Consider the following 24,859-nt stretch of genomic DNA (forward strand, 5'->3'; position numbering starts at 1 on the left):
AATGCCGCTTACCTAGCCTCCTATTTGAGGAATCTATTTTATTTAAAAACTTTCCGGTCTAAGTATTTTATTAAAACAGCAAGCAAAATGAAAATAAAATGCCATTTCAAGAGTAGCACAACTCATGTGAAGAAGCAAAAACTTAGGCTCAACCGATACTAACCGATAATTGTTAAAGAAGAAAGGTGGGATGCCTACCGGGGCATTCCCAAGCTTAGATGCTTGAGACTTATTGAAATATTAGCTTGGTATGCCTTGAGCATCGCCAAGCTTGAGCTTCTGTGTCTCCTTAATTCCTCTTATATCACGGTTTCCCTAAATCTCAAAAACTTCATCCACACAAAACTCAACAAGAACTCTTGAGATAAGTTAGTATAAATCAGTGCAAAACATTATCATTATCTACTGTAGAAAATCAATAAAATTAGTATTCAACATTGCATACTAAATGTCTCTGCATATTTAATACTCCTATCCTCAAATAGAATCGTTAAACAAGCAAACATATGCAAACAATGCAAACATAACAGCAATCTGCCAAAACAGTACAGTTTGTAAAGAATGCAAGATTCATAATACTTCCCTAAATCCAATAATTATGAGAAAAATACTACACTGTAGAAAATTTATCAGAGCTTATTTTTCAAAATGTTTAAACAATTTATCATATTCTGAATTTTCTAGGGAATTTTTGCAACATCGATAAACTTTCTATTTTCAAACAGCAAGATGTATACTTGCAAAATAAGCATGGAAAAGGCTATCATTGCCACTTTCATTGAAATAAAATATGAAAAACATTATTCTAAATAACATAAATAAAATCCTAACAAAATAAATTGAAGCTCCAAGTGAGGGAGTCCTGGATTAGGGGGTCCTTGGACAGCCGGACTATATGCTTATGGCGGACTGTTGGACTATGAAGATACAAGATTGAAGACTTCGTCCCGTGTCCAGGTGGGACTCTCCTTTGTGTGGAAGGCAAGCTTGGCAATTTTGATATGCAGATTCCCTTCTCTGTAACCGACTCTGTGTAACCCTAGCCCCCTCCGGTGTCTATATAAACTGGAGGTTTAGTCCGTAGGATAACAAAAATCATAATCATAGGCTAGCTTCTAGGGTTAGCCTCTCGATCTCATGGTAGATCAACTCTTGTAATACTCATATCATCAAGATCAATCAAGCAGGAAGTAGGGTATTACCTCCATAGAGAGGGCCTGAACCTGGGTAAACATCGTGTCCCCCGCCTCCTGTTACAATTAGCCTTAGACGCACAGTTCGGGACCCCCTACCCGAGATCCACCGGTTTTGACACCGACATTGGTGCTTTCACTGAGAGTTCCACTGTGACGTCACCATAAGGCTTGATGGCTCCTTCAATCATCTGCAACGATGCGGTCCAGGGTGAGGTTTTCCTCCTCGGACAGATCTTCATATTCGGCGGCTTCGCACTGCGGGCCAACTCGTTTGGCCATCTGGAGCAGATCGATAGCTACGCCTCTGGCCATCAGGTCAGGTTTGGAAGCCTAAACTACGCTACTGACATCCGCGGAGACTTGATCTTTGACGGATTCGAGCCCATGACAGGTGCACCCTACATCCACAATGAGCATGACCTAGATCTGCCATCGGACGGTGTTCAAGAGATTGCACCCGAAGTTGCCCTGGCTTTAGATCCGGAGCAGATCGTGCCATCCGAGGACGGGAGGATGGACCCCGCCATGGAAACCGCACACTCAATGGCGATAGCGCCGGACACAGATTTCACTTCCAATGAGGTTTGTGTCATTGGACCCTCGGACTCGTTTCCGGCCATAGGCTCCGAACTACGCGTATCCACGCCCATCGGATCTGACTGGGCGCCGATCATGGAGTTTAGCTCCGCGGATATACTTCAGTACTCGCCCTTTGGCGACGTGCTAAACTCATTAAGATCTCTCTCCTTGGGAGGAGACCCTTGGCCGAACTATGTCCGGCTTAAGTGGGAAGCAGACAATGAAGGAATTCGTTGCCCACCCACCACCCACTTAATAGCCACTGTCGACGACTTAACTGACATGCTTGACTTCAACTCCGAAGACATCGACGGTATGGACGACGATGCCGGAGAAGAACAGGAACCACCGCCCACAGGGCGCTGGAGAGCCACCTCATCATATGGCATATATATGGTGGACACACCCAACGGGAACAATGGCGAAGATCAAAAGGATGCAAAGGAGGATAATCCTCCTGAGAAGCAACCAAAGCACCGACGTCAGCGGCGCCGCTCTAAACCACGCCATAGCAAAAATAGCGATACCGGCACAAGAGACAATAGCACTCCGGATGATGCCGAAGACGAAAACAATCCCGCCTAGCCAAGCTTTGAACAGGTCGGATGGGAGGACAGGCAAGCTAGCCCCGAGGAATAGGCAATGAATGAAGACTCGGAGGACGACAATTACATGCCCCTCTCTGAAGATGAGGTGAGCCTCGGCGACGAAGAATTTATCGTGCCTGAGGATCCCGTCGACCAGGAGCGCTTCAAGCGCCGGCTTATAGCCACCGCAAAAAGCCTGAAGAATAAACAGCAGCAGCTTCAAGCTGACCAAAATCTGCTCACCGATAGATGGACTGAGGTCCTGGCGGCTGAGGAATACGGACTCGAGCGCCCAGCCAAAAGTAACCCCAGGCGCAGGCTGTTACCTCAATTCGAGGATGAGGCACTAGAGCCTATACTACCAGCACAGGATGCGGCTGACCGACCACCTCGTGGCCGAGACAAAGCGGCTTATCAGTCTGAACACCAGCCCGCACCTAGTCGCTGAACAAACAAAACACGAAGGACTGGGGCTACACGCATGACCTGTGAGACAAGTTCGAAAACAAAGTAGGGCAGTCAAGATCGATTTATGGATCGCGGGGGCGTGCCCCAACACGTGACGATGACCGCCACGCCGGATATACTAAATACAAATCCGTTCGGGCCGAATACCGCAGACCATGTTCATCTGAACTTAGTCGCGATGTAGCTCGGCATAGAGGCACCGCACACGCCCTATGCTTCACTGACAAAGTAATGGGGCATGAATTCCCAGAAGGGTTTAAACCCATAAACATCGAATCATATGATGGAACAACAAACCCTGCGGTATGGATTGAAAATTTCCTTCTCCACATTCACATGGCCCACAGCGATGATCTCCATGCAATCAAGTGTCTCCCACTAAAACTCAAGGGACCATCTCGGCATTGGCTAAATAGCCTGCCAGAAAACTCCACTGGCAGTTGGGAGAACCTGGAGGATGTGTTCCTCGACAACTTTCAGGGCACTTATGTGCGACCACTGGACGGTGATGACTTAAGTCACATAACCCAACAGCCTGGAGAGTCAGCCAGGAAATTCTGGACTTGATTCTTAACTAAAAAGAACCAAATCGTCGATTATCCGGATGCCGAAGCCCTAGCGGCCTTTAAGCACAACATCCGTGACGAGTGGCTCGCCCGACACCTCGGCCAAGAGAAGCCGAAATCCATGGCAGCCCTCACGACACTTATGACCCGCTTCTACACAGGGGAGGACAGCTAGCTAGCTCGTAGCAACAACACCACAAGCAAGCCTGGAACTTCTGTATCCAGAGATAACAATGGCAAGCCCCAACGCAGCAAACACAAGCATCCAAACAATGGCGATAATGCCGAAAACACGTCCGTCAATGCCGGATTCAACGGCTCTAAGATCGGTCAAACGAAGAAACAATTCAACAGAAATAGTTCGGGCACATCCAGTCTGGACCGTATACTCGACCGTCCATGTCAAATTCACGGCACCCCAGGAACACCAGCCAATCATACCAATAGAGAATGATGGGTCTTCAAACAAACCGGCAAGTCAAGTGTCGAAAGAAAAGAGAAGGGGTCACAAAGCGATGATGACGAGGACGAACCCCGGCCACCGAACACAGGAGGGAAAAATAAGTTTCCCCCGCAAATTAAAATGGTGAATATGATACACGCCACCCATATTCCCAAACAGGAGCGGAGGCACGCACTTAGGAACGACTACGCGGTGGAGCTAGTCGCCCCAATATACAACCCATGGTCGTCCGGCTCAATCACTTTTGATCGCAAGGATCGTTCGACCAATATCCGTCAGGGCGGTTCAGCCACACTAGTCCTCGACCCAATAATTGACGGATTCCACCTCACGCGAGTCCTTATGGACGGTGGCAGCAGCCTGAACCTACTTTATTAGGATACAATGCGCAAGATGGGTATCGATCCTTCAAGGATCAAACCCACCAAAACCACCTTCAAAGGTGTCATACCAGGTGTGGAGGCCCACTGTACAGGCTCTATCAATCTGGAAGTACTCTTCGGACCCCCGGAAAATTCCCGCAGCAAAGAGTTAATCTTTGATATAGTCCCTTTCTGCAGCAGCTATCACGCACTGCTCGGACGAACCGCGTTTTCTCGATTCAACGCGGTGCTACACCATGCTTATCTTAGGCTCAAGATGCCTAGTCCACGCGGCGTCATAACAGCTAATGGCAAAGCTGAATGCTCCCTCCGTACTGAAGAGCACACTGCCACCTTAGCAGTAGAAGTGCAGAGCGGCCTTTTTCATTCGAACCTTTATTCAACGGCCAGGCTCCCGGACACCGTCAAAGGAGTCCGAACTACTCTGCGGTAGGACAACCCAGCTCGTCAAGAGCTCAATTAACCACTTCGGCGATAGGCGGAGGCAAGGCTAGGTTGTGCCCCACAATGCGACTTAACCGCTCCGTGGCACGCAAACATTTTTTGCATTTTCTTTTCAGGTCCACTTTTGTCTAGGCCACCATTAGAAACCTAGCGACCGGACCTATGAAGGGACAGACATACCAAGGAGGGAAACAGCTCGAACGCGTAAGGGAATACTTAGGTATTCCCTTCGATGATCATCTGATTATTTTCCGGATCTGCACACAGCCCCCCTGGTCTCAGCAGGTGCCGACGTCAAATTTCTTTTTATCTCACTACTTGTATTCGTACGCCTTGATGTATTATTCAATTACAATATGCAGCTTTATATGATGCTTACTTGCTATTCTTTCTTATTGATATTTTATGTCAAGTAGCAGTCGTACACTAAAGTGCGCCTTAATATGTCAGGGGCTTCGTTGTACCCATAATACGGCAACAAAGTCCGAACACCCTCACGGTCGTTCGGCACCCCGAACTTATAGCATTATATGCATCGGCTCTGAATCATGTCTTGGGTCAATAGTTGGGTTGCCCGACTCCTGTGCTTGCTACCCTACGTTCCGCTATATCAGCTAGGGTAGTAAAGGGAGAACTATTGTGATTGTGTCCCGGTTCTTCCGGACGAGCACCTAAGTAGAGAAAGCCGAAAACTGACTGTCATGATGCGGCGAGAGCTGGTCAGCTGTTCGAGAGGTTACAAAATCTTTAAGGATTTATTCCGCATTATGCGATAACTAATGCAGCGTGCGAGGGATCGGTTTTTTCCGATCAGGTGCTTATAGAGCCCCCATTGCGGTCTTCCGAACACCAGGGGATGTGCCTACCTTTTTTTGTCAAACTCCTATGGCTAAGTGACAGTGATAAAGCCTTATAGTCCGATTGCCTGGTTCGTTGCGCTGAACACCTCCTTCAAGGACCCAAAATTGGGGTAAAGAGTCTTCAAGTTTATCCGGAACACCCCCGTACTTCCTACATGGGGGCAGAAGCCGACGACTAGCCAACTCTCAGGATTAATATATATAAAACGGCCGCAAAGGAGGTAATTTTTTTAAAATAATAGGCATTATACTACATAAACGACCTTGTTCGATATTACAAAGGATAACATGAATGTATTCATGGGAATATAATATCCTTGGCACATTGCTCCGCTACAAGGCGGGATCCTTTCAGGACACTGTCATAATATAACTCGGGCTTTTGGTGTTCCTTCCCCTCAGGCGGTTCCTCGGTCATCAACTTTACGGCATCCATCTTCGCCCAGTGCACCTTGGCGCGGGCGAAGGCCATTCGCGCACCTTCCATATAGACTGACCGCTTGATGACTTCAAGACGAGGGTAGGCACTTACAAGCCGCTTCATGAGCCCAATGTAGCTGCTGGGAATCACCTCGGCGGGCCATAGCCAGATAATTAAATCCTTCATGGCTAGTTCGGCCACCCTATGCAGCTCGACGAACTGTTTCAGTTGATTGGCAAAGGGCACTGGATGCTCTGGCACCAGATATTGCGACCAGAAGAGCTTCTCCATAGAGCTCCCTTCCTCGGCCCGGTAGAATTGTCCGGCATCAGATATGCTGCGCGGCAGTTCCGCAAACACCCCTGGAGAAAATCAAATTCGGATTATTGACATGATTTTCTTCCTTTAAATATTTGCTTTGCATAAAAAAAGCCTTACCCGCCGCGATCTTTCTGGCCTCTTGGATTTCCTGAAGGGCGCCTCGGGCTTCGCCCTGGGCATCGTGTGCATCTTGACGAGCCTTGGTGAGTTTGGACTCTTTCTCCGTTAAACTCTGCTCCAAGGTCTCACATTTCTTCACGGCCTCTTGAAGCTCTTGATGAACTTCAATAACCCTGGCTTCGTGCTTTTTACGAAGAACCTGCTCCATGGCCTCCCTCTTCTCGGCCTCGGCCACTGCCTTTCTAAGAGCCTGGACTTCGGCCGTCGCTCCTACAACACATCATGAAATTTTTTCGTCATACTCAATTATTCATTCGTACCGAATGCAAACGAGGTCTTTTGCATACCTTGGTTATCCTTCAACTGCTTCTTCACTTGGCTGAGCTCTTCTTTGGCCCGCTCCAGACTCTGCTTCAGTCTAGACACTTCCGCAGTATGAGAGGTGGCAGTCACTACACACGCCTGCTTGAAAAAAAAGAGGGAGAGGTATTACAAGGTCAGTGTCCTGCGAACATATATTTGATCCTCTGTCCGGCTTTTCCTACCGAACACCGAACAGTGTATCAAGGGCTACTATCTATACTATGACACTCTTTAAAACCTCACAACATACCTCAAAGCCCGTTATAAGGCTCATGTAGGCTTCAGTCAACCCACTTTCGGCAGACTGGATCTTCTCGATCACCGCACCCATAAGGGCACAATGATTGAAGCATTCTATAGTGCTGCTAACAAGATATCCGGCACCTCTGGTTGGGCAGAGGTTTCTGGTGGAGCAGGCGCACCCCCTTCTGTCGAGGTAGGTTGCCTGCCTGAGTCCGGAGCCATGTTGGTCTCCGGAACTGTGTCCGGCTGGGGGCCGAATTCAAGATAGCCCTCGCCGTCGATGTCCATGGGGGCCTTTTCTCCCGTGTGACCGGCCGCCGAGGTTTGACCCTCTGGTGCCGCCTTAACGGTCTCCCCAGTTCCTCTTTGGCATGGGTCCCTTTGGGACGATACCTCGGTGTCATCCACGTGTTTTGGGGAGGAAACCATTGGGGGAGTCCCGCTATCCATAGCATTCGAGCCTAGTAAGTCCTCCAATGAGGATTGCTCGGTGCGGGACTTGGCCGGACTGCAAAAAAGGCGCGACTCAATGCGTCAAACGCTACCCGAATAGTAAATCTGGGTATGCAATCGTGTCCGGATTTTGACCAGGGACTAGACCCTTGGATCCCACTCTGGGCTGCTGTCGGTGGCGGTGGTGGGTTCGTCTGGAAAGGGGGGTTTTTCCCTTCTTAAGTGACTCAGCCTCCAAATGTGTGGAGGCCGTCCTTTTCTTTCTCCCCCTCGCTGGGGGGGGGGGGATTGGCTTCCCTCCCCTTCCTCGTCCTCTTTGGAGGAGGAGCGGGCCTCGGAGTGCTCGGACACTATGTCCGAAGTACCCTAGAGATGAAGGCCGCCCTGGTCTCTTTGGCCTCGTTCTTGGCCTTCTTCTTCGGCGCCTGATACGTCTCCAACGTATCTATAATTTTTTATTGCTCCATGCTACTTTATCTACTGTTTTGGACTATATTGGGCTTTATTTTCCACTTTTATATTATTTTTGGGACTAACCTATTAACCGGAGGCCCAGCCCAGAATTGTTGTTTTTTGCCTATTCCAGTGTTTCGAAGAAATGGAATATCAAACGGAGTAAAAAACAGAATAAAACCTTCGGGAACGTGATTTTCTCACCGAATGTGATCCAGGAGACTTGGACCCTGCTCCAAGGAATAACACAGGCAGTCACGATGGTGGGCCCCCCCTAGGGCGCGCCCCCTACCTCGTGGGCCCCCTGTTGCTCCACCGACGTACACCTTCCTCCTATATATACCTACGTACCCCCGGAAGATCAAATACGGAGCCAAAAACCTAATTCCACCACCGCAACTTTCTGTATCCACGAGATCCCATCTTGGGGCCTATTCCGGAGCTCCGCCGGAGGGGGCATCTACCATGGAGGGCTTCTACATCAACACCATAGCCTCTCCGATGAAGTGTAAGTAGTTTACTTCAGACCTTCGGGTCCATAGCTAGTAGCTAGATGGCTTCTTCTCTCTTTTTGGATCTCAATACAATGTTCTCCCCCTCTCTCATGGAGATCTATTCGATGTAATCTTCTTTTTTTGCGGTGTGTTTGTTGAGACCGATGAATTGTGGGTTTATCATCCAGCTTATCTATGAATAATATTAGAATCTTCTCTAAATTCTTTTATGTATGATTGAGTTATATTTGCAAGTCTCTTTGAATTATCCATTTGGTTTGGCCAACTAGATTGGTAGTTCTTGCAATGGGAGAAGTGTTTAGCTTTGGGTTCAATCTTGTGGTGTCCTTTCCCAATGACAGCAGGGGCAGCAAGGCACGTATTGTATTGTTGCCATCGAGGATAACAAGATGGGGTTTTTATCATATTGCATGAATTTATCCCTCTACATCATGTCATCTTGCTTAAGGCATTACTCTGTTTTTAACTTAATACTCTAGATGCATGCTGGATAGCGGTCGATGAGTGGAGTAATAGTAGTAGATGTAGAATCGTTTCGATCTACTTGTCTCGGACGTGATGCCTATATACATTATCATACCTAGATATACTCATAATTATGCTCAATTCTGTCAATTGCTCAACAGTAATTTGTTCACCCACCGTAGAATATCTATGCTCTTGAGAGAAGCCACTAGTGAAACCTATGGCCCCCGGGTCTATTCTCATCATATCAATCTCCATTACTTTAATACTTGCTTTGTTTTTACTTTGCCTTTTACTTTTTACTTTGCATCTCTATATCAAAAATACCAAAAATATTATTTATCATCTCTATCAGATCTCACCCTCGTAAGTGACCATGAAGGGATTGACAACTGGATTGATACCTTGGTTGTCAAAAACTGAGGGAAATACTTACACTACTTTGCTGCATCATCCTCTCCTCTTCGGGGAAATCCAACGCAATGCTCAAGAGGTAGCAAGAAGAATTTCTGGTTCCATTGCCGAGGAGGCTCACGCAAGCAAGTCAACCATTCCAAGTACCCATCACAATCCCTATCTCTCGCATTACATTATTTGCCTCTCGTTCTCCTCTCCCCCACTTCACCCTTGCCGTTTTATTCGCCTTCTCCTTCCCAATCTCCTCATCTCTTTCCCTTTTGCCTTTTTCCCCGTCTGTTTGTTTGCTCGTGTGTTAGTTTGCTTATTTGTCACTATGACTAGTCTCTTATCTTCTCCGTTATCTCCCGAGAATGAGGTTTCAAATTTTAAGCAAAGGGAGGGAGAAAATCTAAAAGACGCTTGGTATAGAATTTGAAATGATCAAAATAGATCTACTAGGAAGCAATCTACTTCAGCCCTTCTTCGTAATTTTTATGTAGGTGCTAATCCTTGGTTTAGATATATCCTTGATACCACTACCGGAGGGAATTTCTTGGGTAGCCATACTTTTGATTCTTATAATGCTTTAATAGATTTATTTGGCTCACCACCTCCTTTGATTAATAGAACTTTGGAGCATGTTATGCAAAGACTTGACATTATTGAGAACAAAGTTGCTACCATTGAATCAATTGAAAATCTTGATAAAAAGATCCACAATCAAATTACCCAATATGGATCTAAGGTAGGAACAACTTTGAAAAATATTAAAGAAAAAGAACCCATAGTTAATGAGAAAATAAATCTAGATTCCACAAGAATCAATAAACTTGAGGGTATCATTACCAACTTGGGAACCGCTTTTTCTTCCGTGCAAAATACTCCAAGTTCGTCTACTAAAAAACCTAAGCTTACTTATGTTCCTAAGAGTAAGGGTGAATCATCTAGTAAGGAAACTGTGGATCTTAAATCTATAAGTGTTCATCCCAATTTTTTTGCCATCATTAAGGAACCATTCGCTATGAATGAATTTTTCGATCTTGTGCCTAAGAGTTTGATAATCACTAGAAAGAAAGAAAATTCTAAGAAATATAGATGCCTCATTGAAGAATTGCCTATCAAAGATGGCAAAATCTAGCTGTATCCTTGCTTTTATGCCTAGCTAGGGGCGTTAAACGATAGCGCTTGTTGGGAGGCAACCCAATTTTTTTTTGTTTCTTATTTTTGTTTCTGTTTAGGAATAAATAACCCATCTAGCCTCTGGTTGGTTGTGGTTTTATGTTTTAATTATTGTTTGTGCCAAGTAGAACCTGTAGGATAAGCTATGATGATAGTTGATTTGATTCTGCTGAAAAACAGAAACTTTGCGCTCACGAGAAAAAAATCAATAAATCACAGAAACGTGCTTTTGCATTGATTCTTTTTTCTTATGATCAATAGACAAATTGTCCAGTACGTCCTATTTTGATAGATGTTTTAGAGTTACATAAGTTTGCGTTAGTTACAGATTGCTGCAGACTGTTTTGTTTTTGACAGATTCTGTTTTTCGTGTGTTGTTTGCTTATTTCAATGCATCTATGGCTAATAAATTAGTTTATAAACCATAAGGAAGTTGGAATACAGTAGGTTTAACACCAATATAAATAAATAATGAGTTCATTACAGTACCTTAAAGTATTCTTTTGTTTTCTTTCACTAACGGAGCTCACGAGATTTCTATTGAGTTTTGTGTTGTGAAGTTTTCAAGTTTTGGGTGAATTCTTTTGATGGATTATGGAAAAAGGAGTGGCAAGAGCCTAAGCTTGGGGATGCCCATGGCACCCCCAATATAATCCAAGGACACCAAAAAGTCAAAGCTTGGGGATGCCCCGGAAGGCATCCCCTCTTTCATCCACTTCCATCGGAAATTTACTTGGAGCTATATTTTTATTCACCAAATGATATATGTTTTGCTTGGAGCGTCTTGTATTATTTGCGTCTTTGCTTGTTAATTTACCATAATCATCCTTGCTGTACACACCTTTTTAGAGAGCCATACACCAATTGGAATTTGCTAGAATACTCTATGTGCTTCACTTATATCTTTTGAGCTTTATAGTTTTGCTCTAGTGCTTCACTTATATCTTTTGAGCGTGATAATTTTTTCTCTAGTACTTCACTTAGATCTTTTAGAGCACGGTGGTGGATTTGTTTTAAAGAAAATATTGATCTCTCATGATTCACTTAGATTATTTTGAGAGTCTTTAATAGCATGGCAATTTGCGTAATGATAATATACTTGGTGTTCAAGATATGTGAAACTTTCTTTTGAGTGCGTTGAATACTAAGATAAGTTTGATGCTTGATAATTGTTTTGAGATATGGAGGTGATAATATCAAAGTGATGCTAATTGGGTGATTATGAATTTAAAGAATGCTTGTGTTGAAGTTTGTGATTCCCGTAGCATGCACGTATGGTGAACCGCTTTGTGATGAAGTTGGAGCACAATTTTATTTATTGATTGTCTTCCTTATGAGTGGCGGTCGGGGACGAGCGATGGTCTTTTCCTACCAATCTATCCCCCTATGAGCATGCGCGTAGTGCTTTGGTTTTTGATGACTTCTGAATTTTTGCAACAAGTGCATGAGTTCTTTTGATTAATGTTGAGTCCATGGATTATACGCACTCTCACCTTTCCGCCTTTGCTAGCCTTTCTAATACCGCACACTTTTCGCCGGTATCATACACCCACCATATACCTTCCTCAAAACAGCCACCATACCTACCTATTATGGCATTTCCATAGCCATTCCGAGATATATTGCCATGCAACTTTCCACTGTTCCGTTTATTATGACACGCTCCATCATTGTCATATTGCTTTTTGCATGAACATGTAGTTGACATTGTATTTGTGGTAAGGCCACCTTCATAATTTTCATACATGTCGCTCTTGATTCATTGCATATCCCGGTACACCGCCGGAGGCATTCATATAGAGTCATCTTTTGTTCTAAGTATCGAGTTTTAATTGTTGAGTTGTAAGAAAAATAAAAGTGTGATGATCATCATTATTAGAGCATTGTCCCAGTGAGGAAAGGATGATGGAGACTATGATTCCCCTATAAGTCGGGATGAGACTCCGGCTGAAAAAAAGAGGCCATAAAAAAAGGCCCAAATAAAAAAAATTGAGAGAAAAAGAGAGAAGGGACAATGCTACTATCCTTTTACCACACTTGTGCTTCAAAGTAGCACCATGATCTTCATGATAGAGAGTCTCATATGTTGTCACTTTCATATACTAGCGGGAATTTTTCATTATAAGAACTTGGCTTGTATATTCCAATGATGGGCTTCCTAAAAAGTTCCCTAGGTCTTCGTGAGCAAGCAAGTTGGATGCGCACCCACTTAGTTTCTTTTATTGAGCTTTCATATACTTATAGCTCTAGTGCATCCGTTGCATGGCAATCCCTACTCACTCACATTGATATCTATTGATGGGCATCTCCATAGCCCGTTGATACGCCTAGTTGATGTGAGACTATCTTCTCCTTTTTTGTATTCTCCACAACCACCATTCTATTCCACCTATAGTGCTATGTCCATGGCTCATGCTCATGTATTGCGTGAAAGTTGAAAAAGTTTGAGATTACTAAAGTATGAAACAATTGCTTGGCTTGTCATCGGGGTTGTGCATGATTAAATACTTTGTGTGATGAAGATAGAGAAACAGCCAGACTATATGATTTTGTAGGGATAACTTTCTTTAACCATGCTATTTTGAGAAGACATGATTGCTTTGATTAGTATACTTGAAGTATTATTACATTTATGTCAATATAAACTTTTGTCTTGAATCTTTCGAATCTGAATATTCATGCCACAATTAAGAAGATTTACATTGAAATTATGCCAAAGTATCACTCCGCATCAAAAATTCTTTTTTATCATTTACCTACTCGAGGACGAGCAGGAATTAAGCTTGGGGATGCCTGATACGTCTCCAACGTATCTATAATTTTTTATTGCTTCATGCTACTTTATCTACTGTTTTGGACTATATTGGGCTTTATTTTCCACTTTTATATTATTTTTGGGACTAACCTATTAACCGGAGGCCCAGCCCAGAATTGCTGTTTTTTGCCTATTTCAGTGTTTCGAAGAAATGGAATATCAAACGGAGTCCAAATGGAATAAAACCTTCGGGAACGTGATTTTCTCACCGAACGTGATCGAGGAGAGTTGGACCCTGCTCCAAGGAACAACAGAGGCGGTCACAAGGGTGGGGGGCTCCCCCCCCCTAGGGCGCGCCCCCTACCTCGTGGGCCCCCTGTTGCTCCACCGATGTACTCCTTCCTCCTATATATACCTACGTACCCCTGACAGATCAAATACGGAGCCAAAAACCTAATTCCACCGCCGCAAATTTCTGTATCCACGAGATACCATCTTGGGGCCTGTTCCGGAGCTCCGCCGGAGGGGGCATCTACCACGGAGGGCTTCTACATCAACACCATAGCCTCTCCGATGAAGTGTGAGTAGTTTACTTCAGACCTTCGGGTCCATAGCTAGTAGCTAGATGGCTTCTTCTCTCTTTTTGGATCTCAATACAATGTTCTCCCCCTCTCTCGTGGAGATCTATTCGATGTAATCTTCTTTTTTGCGGTGTGTTTGTTGAGACCGATGAATTGTGGGTTTATGATCCAGCTTATCTATGAATAATATTTGAATCTTCTCTGAATTCTTTTATGTATCATTGAGTCATCTTTGCAAGTCTCTTCGAATTATCCGTTTGGTTTGGCCAACTAGATTGGTAGTTCTTGCAATGGGAGAAGTGTTTAGCTTTGAGTTCAATCTTGCGGTGTCCTTTCCTAGTGACAACAGTTGCAGCAAGGCACGTATTGTATTGTTGCCATCGAGGATAACAAGATGGGGTTTTTATCATATTGCATGAATTTATCCCTCTACATCATGTCATCTTGCTTAAGGTGTTACTCTGTTTTTAACTTAATACTCTAGATGCATGCTGGATAGGGGTCGATGAGTGGAGTAATAGTAGTAAATGCAGAATCGTTTTGATCTACTTGTCTCGGACGTGATGCCTATATACACGATCATACCTAGATATACTCATAATTATGCTCAATTCTATCAATTGCTCAACATTAATTTGTTCACCCACCGTAGAATATCTATGCTCTTGAGAGAAGCCACTAGTGAAACCTATGGCCCCCGGGTCTATTCTCATCATATCAATCTCCATTACTTTAATACTTGCTTTGTTTTTACTTTGCCTTTTACTTTTTACTTTGCATCTCTATATCAAAAATACCAAAAATATTATTTATCATCTCTATCAGATCTCACCCTCGTAAGTGACCGTGAAGGGATTGACAACCCCTAATCGCGTTGGTTGTGAGTAGCTATCATTTTGTGTAGGTACGAGGGACTTGTGCGTGGTCTCCTACTAGATTGATACCTTGGTTCTCAAAAACTGAGGGAAATACTTACGCTACTTTGCTGGATCATCCTCTCCTCTTCGGGGAGATCCAGGGCAGTGCTCAAGAGGTAGCAGCGCCTTGTAAGGCGCCGGGACCAGCATCTTCATCAGAAGCGGGCCGGCTTGTTCTTCTAGTAGCAGGGCCGGGCAATAGATTTGCTCTGACTTCTTCGTCCAGCCCTAGGAGAGTTGTTGGAAAATATATTAGGCGTTTCCTTTGGAGTATGCGGATAATTCATACGATTTGCCAACATATGAAGACTTACCGAACTCGTGGGTCGGGACAATTTGTACCCGCGGTCCTCGGCTGAGTCCGGCCACGATTTGCCGGACTTAAAGAGCACCTTCCAGATGTCTTCATGCGATGAGCTGAAGAGATCTAGTAGGGTCTGGTGCTTGGTCGGATTGAATTCCCATAAACTGAAAGACGTGCGTTGACAGGGGAGAGTCCGGCGAACTAAAATCACCTGGACTACGTTAACAAGTTTGATTTTCTTGTCTTCCATGCTCTTGATAGGTGCCTGGAGCACTACCAGCTCGTCTGGCGAAGACCAGTTCGGGCCCTTTTTGGGCTAGGACGTAAGCCGCAATGGAGCTCCGGATCGAAATTCGGGAGCCGCGACGCATTTGGTGTCGCATGGCTCAGTGACATAGAACCACTGTTGTTGCCAGCCTTTGATGGAATCATTGAAGGTACCTGATAGCCATGTGACATTGGGCATCTTACTCACCATGGCTCCTACGCACTCGGCGTGCTCTCCGTTCACCACCTTGGGCTTCACATTGAAAATCTTCAGCCATAATCCAAAGTGTGGAGAGATGCGGAGGAAGGTGTCGGTGTCAAAACCGGCGGATCTCGGGTAGGGGGTACCGATCTGTGCGTCTTAGGCTGATGGTAACAGGAAGCAAGGGACATAATGTTTACCCAGGTTCGGGCCCTCTGGATGGAGGTAAAACCCTACTTCCTGCTTGATTAATATTGAAGATATGAGTAGTAGAAGAGTAGATGTACCACGAGATCGTAGAGGCTAAATCCTAAGAGCTAGCCTATGCTGGTATGATTGTAATTGTGATCGGCCTTCTATGGACCATCCTCTCCAATTTATATAGACACCAGAGAGGGCTAGGTTTTACATGGAGTCGGTTATAAGGAAGGAAATATAATATCCGGATCGCCAAGCTTGTCTTCCACGCAAAGGAGAGTCCCATCTGGACACGGGCCAAAGTCTTGAGTCTTGTATCTTCACGCTTCGATAGTCCGGACGATGTATACAGTCCGGCTGTCCGGATACCCCCTAATCGAGGACTCCCTCAGTAGCCCCTGAACCAGGCTTCAATGATGATGAGTCCGGCGCGCAGTCTTGTCTTCGGCATTGCAAGGCGGGTTCCTCCCTCCGAATACTCCAAGGTTATTGTCGAACACGTAGACCGTGTCCGGATCTGCAAAATGATCTTCACATACCACCCTAGAGAGAATGATACTTCAGCTGACAACTTCTAGACGACGTGATATGCCATTACAGCCAGGTCATTATTCAAACTGTTTTTCCCACAACCAGCCACTGCGCGTATTGCGAGGCGGTTTCCTTGACACGTCTTGACAAAGCAAAGATCATGTCCCTTTATCACGGGATTCTCATCAATACGGGTATGGGTAATCCAACCGCACCGCTAATCACGGCGAGTGGGAGGTGAGCGGGTTCCACCAGGCAAGTGGGGAGGCGCAAAAAGCTTTTACCATCCCTTATAAAGAGATAGGGTCCCTTCCTCTTTACACGCGCCTTCTCCTTCCGCTAACTCATTCCCCTCTGCTCAAGCCCTAACGCCCAAGCCTTCTTCTTTTCCATCGAAGAGAAGTTTTCCAAAGATGTCCAGATCCGGAGAAGGAGGCAGATGGATGGCCTCTACCGTCCGGGAGAAGGATATCAAGAAGCTCCGGGAAGCCGGGTATCTGGCCAAGAAGATTCGCCACCGTCTCCCACCGGCGGGACAGGTCATCCCTACTCCAGAGTCTCACGAGAGAGTCGTGTTCCTTCCCCATTTTGTCCGCGGGCTCGGGTTTCACCTCCACCCATTTGTCCATGGAGTTATGTATTACTATGGGATTGATTTTCACGATCTTCCCCCCAACTCTTTTCTCAATATCTCGATGTTCATCGTCGTGTGCGAGGCCTTTCTCCGGATTCCGCCCCACTTCGGCCTGTGACTGAAGATTTTCAATGTGAAGCCCAAGGTGGTAAGTGGCGAACACGCTGAGTGCGGCGGTGCCATGGTGAGCAAGATGCCCAAGGTTGTTTGGTTGAATGGCACTTTCAACAACTCCGTCAAGGAGTGGCAGCAGCAGTGGTTTTATATCACTGAACCCCACGTCAAAAAGTGGGCTACAGCTCCCGAGTTCAGATCCGGAGCTCCACTACGGCTCACATCCTGGCCCAAGAAGGGACCGAACTGGTCCTCGTCTGATGAGCTATGACTGCTCCAGATGTGCGTTCGAAGCGCGGTTGACAAGGACGTCAAACTCGTCGATGTAGTCCAGGTGATGCTAGTTCGCCTGGTTCTACCTTGTCAGCGTTTAGCCTGCACTTTGTGGGAGTTCGACCCAACCGAGCACCAGACCCTTCAGGAGCTCTATGACTCCTCCCACAAGGATATCTGGAAGGTGCTCTTCAAGTCCGGTAAATCATGGCCGGACTCTGCTGAGGATCGGGGATATCAATTATCCCATTCTCCAAGCCCAGTAAGTTATAGTCACGCCCTGTCCATCCATGCTTTAGTTGGCATGTAATGAGGGAGACATTTTAATCGTGTTTCATCGTGATCCCAGGGATGGATTAAGAAGGTGGAGTGGATGCATTGTCCGGCCCCACTGCCGGAGGAACCGGCCGGACCTCTTCTAACGAAGATGCTAGTCCCCGCGCCTTACGAGGCGCCAAAGAAGGAGGACTCCAAGAAGGTTAAGAAGAACCGGAGCGGCCTTCGTCGCCCCGAGACTTCGGACGCTAAATCTGAAGACTCTAGCGACGCTCCTTCTTCCGAAGATGAAGAGGAGGAAGCAGAGCAGGACGAGCCTCACTCCGTAGGTGGGAAGAAGCGCGCGGCTTCCCCGTCCCTGGAGGCCGAATCACCCAAGAGCGGGAGAGGTTCCCATCCAGAGGCATCCACCCCGGCCGCCGACAGCGGCCTGGAGTGGGATCCCAGGGCCCAGCCCCTGGAAAAATCGTAAGTAACCGAATCCCTAATGCACCTATGTATTCAGGGTCGTCTGAGTACAGTAGTTTTAACTATCGCCACATCTTATACAGCTCGGCGAGGTCTCCTGCCGGACAGTCCTCATCGGAGGATTCGTTGAGCTCGAATGCTGTGGCGAGCGAGACGCCTCTGGGGACTCCTTTTCCGAAGTCCTGGCGCGGCACCGAGGTGTCGTCTTGAAGAGACTCAGAGCCGGATAAGGTTCTGGAGGCCGCTAAGGCTCCAGGATCGGGAAAGCGGCCACCTTCCACGGAGGGAGGTTTGACTACTCTGCCGGCCACCTCTGTCTATGCAGAGCTACCGGGTGGTCTATCGACAGCGTTAAAGAATGCGTCCGTCGTTGATGAACATCAGACCCTTATGGGTACGGTGGTTGGAAAGATTCAGGCTGCCGAAAGCGGGCTGAATGAGTCCGGTCTTGGCCTTATAAAGGCTTTTGAGGTATGGCTTCTAAGGAACCTTTGAAGAATCATCATGATATGAGGAGTAGCCCTTGATACACTATCCGGCAAAAGAGAGCCGAGCAGGGGATCAAACCCTCTATTGTAATGGGAACCTTTGTTTAATGGTGTATACCCATTTGTTTGAAAACAGGCGTCTGCGGAGAGGATGGCCGCTCATGATGTGGAAGTGTCTGAACTGAAGCAAAGCCTGGAACGAGCCGAAGAAGAACTTGGCCGTGTGAAGAAGCAATTAGAGGAGAAGCAAGGTATGTTTAAACATTGTTTTGCATTGGGCACAAATGAATGAGTGTGCCTATTGAAAAGTATTTATGTTATACGCCCTAGGAGCGAGTGCCGAATATGAGGCGTTGAAGAAGGCAACGGCTGATGCCCACGAGAAGGCTGCCGCCGAACAGGCGCTGCGTGAAAAACACGAGGCCAGGGTCGTCACAGCTGAGCGGGAGCTCCAGGAGGCTGTGACGAAGAGCGAGAGCTTGGAGCAGAGTCTAGTAGGGAAAGAATCCGAACTCGCCCAAGCTCTCCAAGCCGTGGAAGATGCTCGGGAGGAAGCCTGAGGTGTTGTACGGGACATTCAGGAGGCCCGGAAAGTTGCGGCTGGTAAGGCATGTTGTGTCTATGGCCATTATTACGTTATAGCATGGAGAACTCTAAGCGGCAAGCTGAATTCTTGATTTTACAGGGGCGTTTGCGGATCTACCTCGTAGCATATCAGATGCTGCCCAATTTTACCGGACCGAGGAGAGGGAGTCTGCGGAGAGGAACTTCTGGTCGCAGTATTTAGCGCTGAACTATCCGGTGCCTTTTATCGATCAGCTGGTCGAACTGCACCAGGCGGCCGAACTAGCCATGAAGGACTTGATTATCCGGATGTGGCCTGTAGAGCCAATTCCAAGCAGTTACTTCGGACTCGTAAAGCGGATTGTGGGCGCCTGTCCTCGGCTTGATTCTATCAAACGACCAGTCTGTATAGAAGGTGCGTGCATGGCGCTTGCCCATGCAAAAGTGCATTGGGGGAAGCTTGACACAGAGAAGCTAATAACTAAGGGGCCACCAGAGGGTAAGGAGCATCGCAAGCCCGAACTATAGTAGGAAGGTGTACTGAAGGGGGCCTGCCTGGCGGCGGATAAGTGCACCAAAGACATTATATTTCCCTGAAGGCATTCCTTCCAATATTTGTAATATGGGATAATGGCACTTTTATTATGTATTGCCTATTTTGTGTGAACATATGTTCTTCCCGCGTGGCTGTTTATTGTATGTAAATTCTGAGAGTTTGCCAGTCGTCGGCTTCAGCCCCCACGTGAGAAGTACGGGGGTGTTCGGGATATTTCTGAACACTCTTTATCCTATGGTTGGGCCCTTTTAAGGAGGTGTTCCTCACCACGAACCAGGCAATCGGACTATATATGGTTTTACTACTCTCTCTTAGCCATAGGAATTTGAGTACGGTCGGCGCAACCCCTAGTGTTCTGAAGGCCGAACTAGGAGCTCTATTGGCGCCTGATCGAAAGACCGATCCATCGCAATCTACATTTTATAGTGGCGTTATGCGCAATAAATCTTTAAAGATTTTACAACCTCTCGAATAGCTGACCAGCTCTCACTGCATCATGACAGTCGGTTTTTGGCTTTCTCTACTAAGGTGCTCGTCCGGCAGAACTGGGACACAATCGCAGTAGTTCTCCCAGCGCTACCTTAGCCGACGGAACAGAACGTAAGGTACCAAAACATGGGAGCCGGGCAAACCCAACCAATGAACCAGAACATGATTCAGAGCTGATGCATATAGTGCTATAAGTTCGGGGTGCCGAGCGACCGAAAAGGTGGTCGGACTTTAGTGTCGTACTGTGAAGCCCCTGGCATAACCGGGCGTAACACGAGGCGTGGCTGCCGTTTTCTGGCAAAGAGGCGTCGATGATAAACGACGGCCGGCGCATGTTATTTAAATCTACGCATTGCAGTATGATGATATGTCCATGTATATGAGTGCGATTTATGATTATGAAAGAGGAATAGTTTTGGCGGAACCTGTGATGACCGGACTGGAGGGGGCTGTGAATGGATCGAAAGTGAATCTGGATTGCCTTCTGCCTGCATGGTCCTGTCCTTGTGTGTCAGGGCCGATTCCACGCTGCCGATCCTGTTTTGCATAAAAGGTAGTGTGTAAAGGTAAATGCTTGGAACCAGCCGAGCGTCCTCCCGTGATTGGTCTAAAGGTTCCTGATCGGACCCTGGTGACTCCAACCGTTATTCTGAGAAGTAACCCGGACTCCTCAGTTGGTGTTCGGATAGTTGACTGTCATATCAAAATATTGATAGGCGTGCATGACTTGTTACTCCGGTAGCTGTATGATTTCCGCTCTAGTGGCGGGATTTGGCCTTGTACGTAGGCGTAAGTATACCACTGGTGTTGGCCTTACGGCTTACCACGTGGAATCTAGTCAGCGTGGTTCATCCCGTTAGTAGACGGTGAGTTACCGTATGAGGGGGATGCGCCGATGGCATGACATTTTTTGGTTATTTTTAAGAGCAACCATTAGAGCGGTGGGCCAATGAACTTGGCCTTTGCACCAGATGCCTTATAGAAGGTGTTTATTTGTAGATTCATACCCGTGTGGGCTTTATGTGTTATGGAGCCCCTAGACTACTAGGTCGGGGGGTACGGCAATTAACTTACTATGGTTGGTATGATAAGGGGGCGATCGGCCGTACTGTTGTGCCATGGGGGGTCTCTTGTCTAGACGCATCCCTTCATTATTTCTAGCACACGACCGGTCGCTTTGTTTTGAAGATCCGACATTCTCTATTGGTATTCTTTGCCGCCCTCCTAGGAGTACCGTGAATTTCGCATGGTTGATCAAGTATGTTGCTCGGGCTGAATAGGCTCGGACTGTTCTTTGTCCGTTGACCGGACTGGGAGTTGCTGGACTTGAGACCAGCTTTCCTGACTTGGCGTTTATTACCAGTGCGCCGAGGCTTTAGGACGCTTCTTCGTGTATCCTTCTTATTTTCTTAGACTATAGTGGTGTGCGGACGTCGGGTTGTGTGCCTTTGGATCGCCTGCTTAGGTTGAGTTAGCCAGTTGTGCCGCGTATGCCCTTTGTTAGGGCGGTCGAGTCTATACTTTTCGGTGGCCAGGATCTTGGTCCACCTATCCATTAGCAAATCCTGGTTGATGTTGAGCTGCTCTTGCTTCCTTTGCAGGCTTCTTGCCGTGGCCATGATTCATTGCTTGAAGCGAATTTGTTCCACTGGGTCTTCAGGCATGCTGAATTTGTCATTGCCGAGGCTTACCTCGTCTTCGGATGGGGGTGTATAGTTGCCCCTCTCCAAGTATCCCACTGTGGCCTGCCTGGCCTGCTTGATGGCTTTCTGATAAGGGTTGTATTCCTCTTCGGCACCATCTAGATTGTTTTCATCTCCGAGGCCGGCATTGATGTGGCGGGGCTTGGAGTGGTGCCGAAGACGCCCATACTTTGCTTTTCCCTCTGAGGGGTTGTCCTCCGTTGCCTCGTCGCCATTGGTTTCTTTTGGAGTGTCCACCATATATATATCGTATAAAGAGGTGGCTGTCCGCCACCCTGTGAGCGGTGGCTCCGTTAAGTCTTCTACATCGTCGTCCATACCGTCGATGTCTTTGTAGTCGAAGTTAAGCACGTCGGTTAAATAATCGACCGTGGCAATGTAGTGGGTGGTGGGTGGGCAGCGAATTCCTTCGTCACCTGCTTCCCACTCAGGCCGGACATAGTTTGGCCCAGAGCCTCTTGGCTCAGCTGGCTCGAGGGTGTGCGGACCGGAACCAACAACCGGATACGAGTCTGGGGGACCGGGGTTACAGGCCTCCACCGCCGATGAGTGTGCGGCTTGCGGGGCGGGGTCCACCCCTCCGTCCTTGGGCAACACAACCAGCCTCAGATTTAGATCTGGGGCTGCTGCAGGGATGATGTCCTGAGCATTTTCCGACGGCAGATATAGGTCGTGCTCGTCGTGACTGTCCGGTGCTCCTGGCACTGGCCCGAATCTGTCGAAGATCAAGTCTCCGCGAATATCCGCCGTGTATTTCAGGTTTCCGAACCTGATCTGGTGGCCAGGGGCGTAGCTGTTGATCTGCTCCAGATGACCAAGCGAATTGGCCCGTAGTGTGAAGCCGCTGAATACAAAGATCTGTCCAGGGAGAAAAGTCTCACCCTGGACCGTGTTGTTGATGATTCAAGATGCCATCAAGCCCCGAAGCGACGACACAGATGAACTCTCAATGAAAGCACCAATGTCGGTGTCAAAACTGACGGATCTCGGGTAGGGGGTCCCGATCTGTGCGCCTTAGGCTGATGGTAACAGGAAGCAAGGGACACAATGTTTACCCAGGTTTGGGCCCTCTCGATGGAGGTAAAACCCTACTTCCTGCTTGATTAATATTGAAGATATGAGTAGTACAAGAGTAGATCTACCACGAGATCGTAGAGGCTAAACCCTAAGAGCTAGCCTATGATGGTATGATTGTAATTGTGATCGGCCTTCTATGGACCATCCTCTCCGGTTTATATAGACACGGAGAGGGCTAGGGTTTACATGGAGTTGGTTAAAACGAAGGAAATATAATATCCGGATCGCCAAGCTTGTCTTCCACGCAAAGGAGAGTCCCATCTGGACACGGGCCGAAGTCTTGAGTCTTGTATCTTCACGCTTCGATAGTCCGGACGATGTATACAGTACGAATGTCCGGATACCCCCTAATCCAGGACTCCCTCAGAAGGCCTCACACATGATTATGAATGTCGAGATGTTGAGGAAGGGGGGATAGATCATGGAAATCAATCCCATAGTAATGCATAAGGCCGCGAACAAATGGGTGGAGGGGAAACCCTAGCCCGCGGACAAAGTGAGGGAGGAATACAACCCTCTCGTGGGGTTCCGGAGTAGGGATGATCTATCCCGCCGTTGAAAGATGGTGGCAAATCTTCTTGGCAAGATACCCGGCCTCCCGAAGTTTCTTAATATCCTTCTCCTGGACGGTAGAGGCCATCCACTTGCCTCTAGCTCCGGATTCGGACATTTTCGGAATGCCTTTGAGGGCGGAGAGGGCGAATGCTTGGACGCTGGAGCTCGAGCGAAAGAGAGTAGGCAGAAGAAGAAGGAGGCGTGGGTGAAAAAGGGGAAACCTTATCTCTTTATAAAGGAGGCAGAAGTCATGCGCCTCCCCATTTGCCCTAAAAACTCGCTTATTCCCTAAGCGCCGTGTTGATGGCGCGGTTGGGTTACCCACACCCGTATTGATGAGAATCCCGTGATAAGGGGACACGATCTCTGCTTCGACAAGACGTGCCAATAAAAACCGCCTCGCAAGATGTGTAGTAGCATGTTGAGAAAATGGTTCGAATAATAACCAGGCCATGGCGTGGTGTCACGCTATGGAAAAGCTGTCGGCAGATTAGACTCGTGGAATATTATACTCTCTACGGTGGTATGTGGAATTTGTTTTGTAGAGCCGGACACACTTCTTGTGTTCAAGATCTACTTTGGAGTATTTAGAGAAGGAACCCGCCTTGCAATGCCGAAGATAATCTGCACGCCGGACTCGTCGTCATTGAAGCCTGGTTCAGGGGCTACTAAGGGAGTCCTGGATTAGCGGGTCCTCAGACAGCCGGACAGTATGCTTATGCCGGACTATTGGGCTATGAAGATACAAGATTGAAGACTTCGTCCCGTGTCCGGGTGGGACTCTCCTTTGCGTGGAAGGCAAGCTTGGCAATTCGGATATGTAGATTCCCTTCTCTGCAACCGACTCTGTGTAACCCTAGCCCCCTCCGATGTCTATATAAACCAGACGGTTTAGTCCGTAGGACAACAACAATCATAATCATAGGCTAGCTTCTAGTGTTAGCCTCTCGATCTCGTGGTAGATCAACTCTTGTAATACTCATATCATCAAGATCAATCAAGCAGGAAGTAGGGTATCACCTCCATAGAGAGGGCCCGAACCTGGGTAAACATAGTGTCCCCCACCTCCTGTTACCATTAGCCTTAGACGCACAGTTCGGGACCCCCTACCCGAGATCCGCCGGTTTTGACACCGACACCAAGCAAAACACATATCATATGATGAATGAAAACATAGCTCCAAGTGAGGTTACCGATAATGTTGGAGACGAAAGAGGGGATGCCTTCTGGGGCATCCCCAAGCTTAGTTGCTTGGATATTCCTTGAATATTACCTTGGGGTGCCTTGGGCATCCCCAAGCTTAGGATCTTGTCACTCATTATTCTCCGCATATCGACATCTCATCCAAAACTTGAAAACTTCAATCACACAAAACTTAACAGAACTTTGTGAGATAGGTTAGTATGATAAAGAGCAAACCATTTCACTT

The sequence above is a fragment of the Triticum dicoccoides genome, chromosome 3B (genome assembly GCF_002162155.2).
Source record: "Triticum dicoccoides isolate Atlit2015 ecotype Zavitan chromosome 3B, WEW_v2.0, whole genome shotgun sequence".
In the NCBI taxonomy this organism is placed as follows: domain Eukaryota; kingdom Viridiplantae; phylum Streptophyta; class Magnoliopsida; order Poales; family Poaceae; genus Triticum; species Triticum dicoccoides.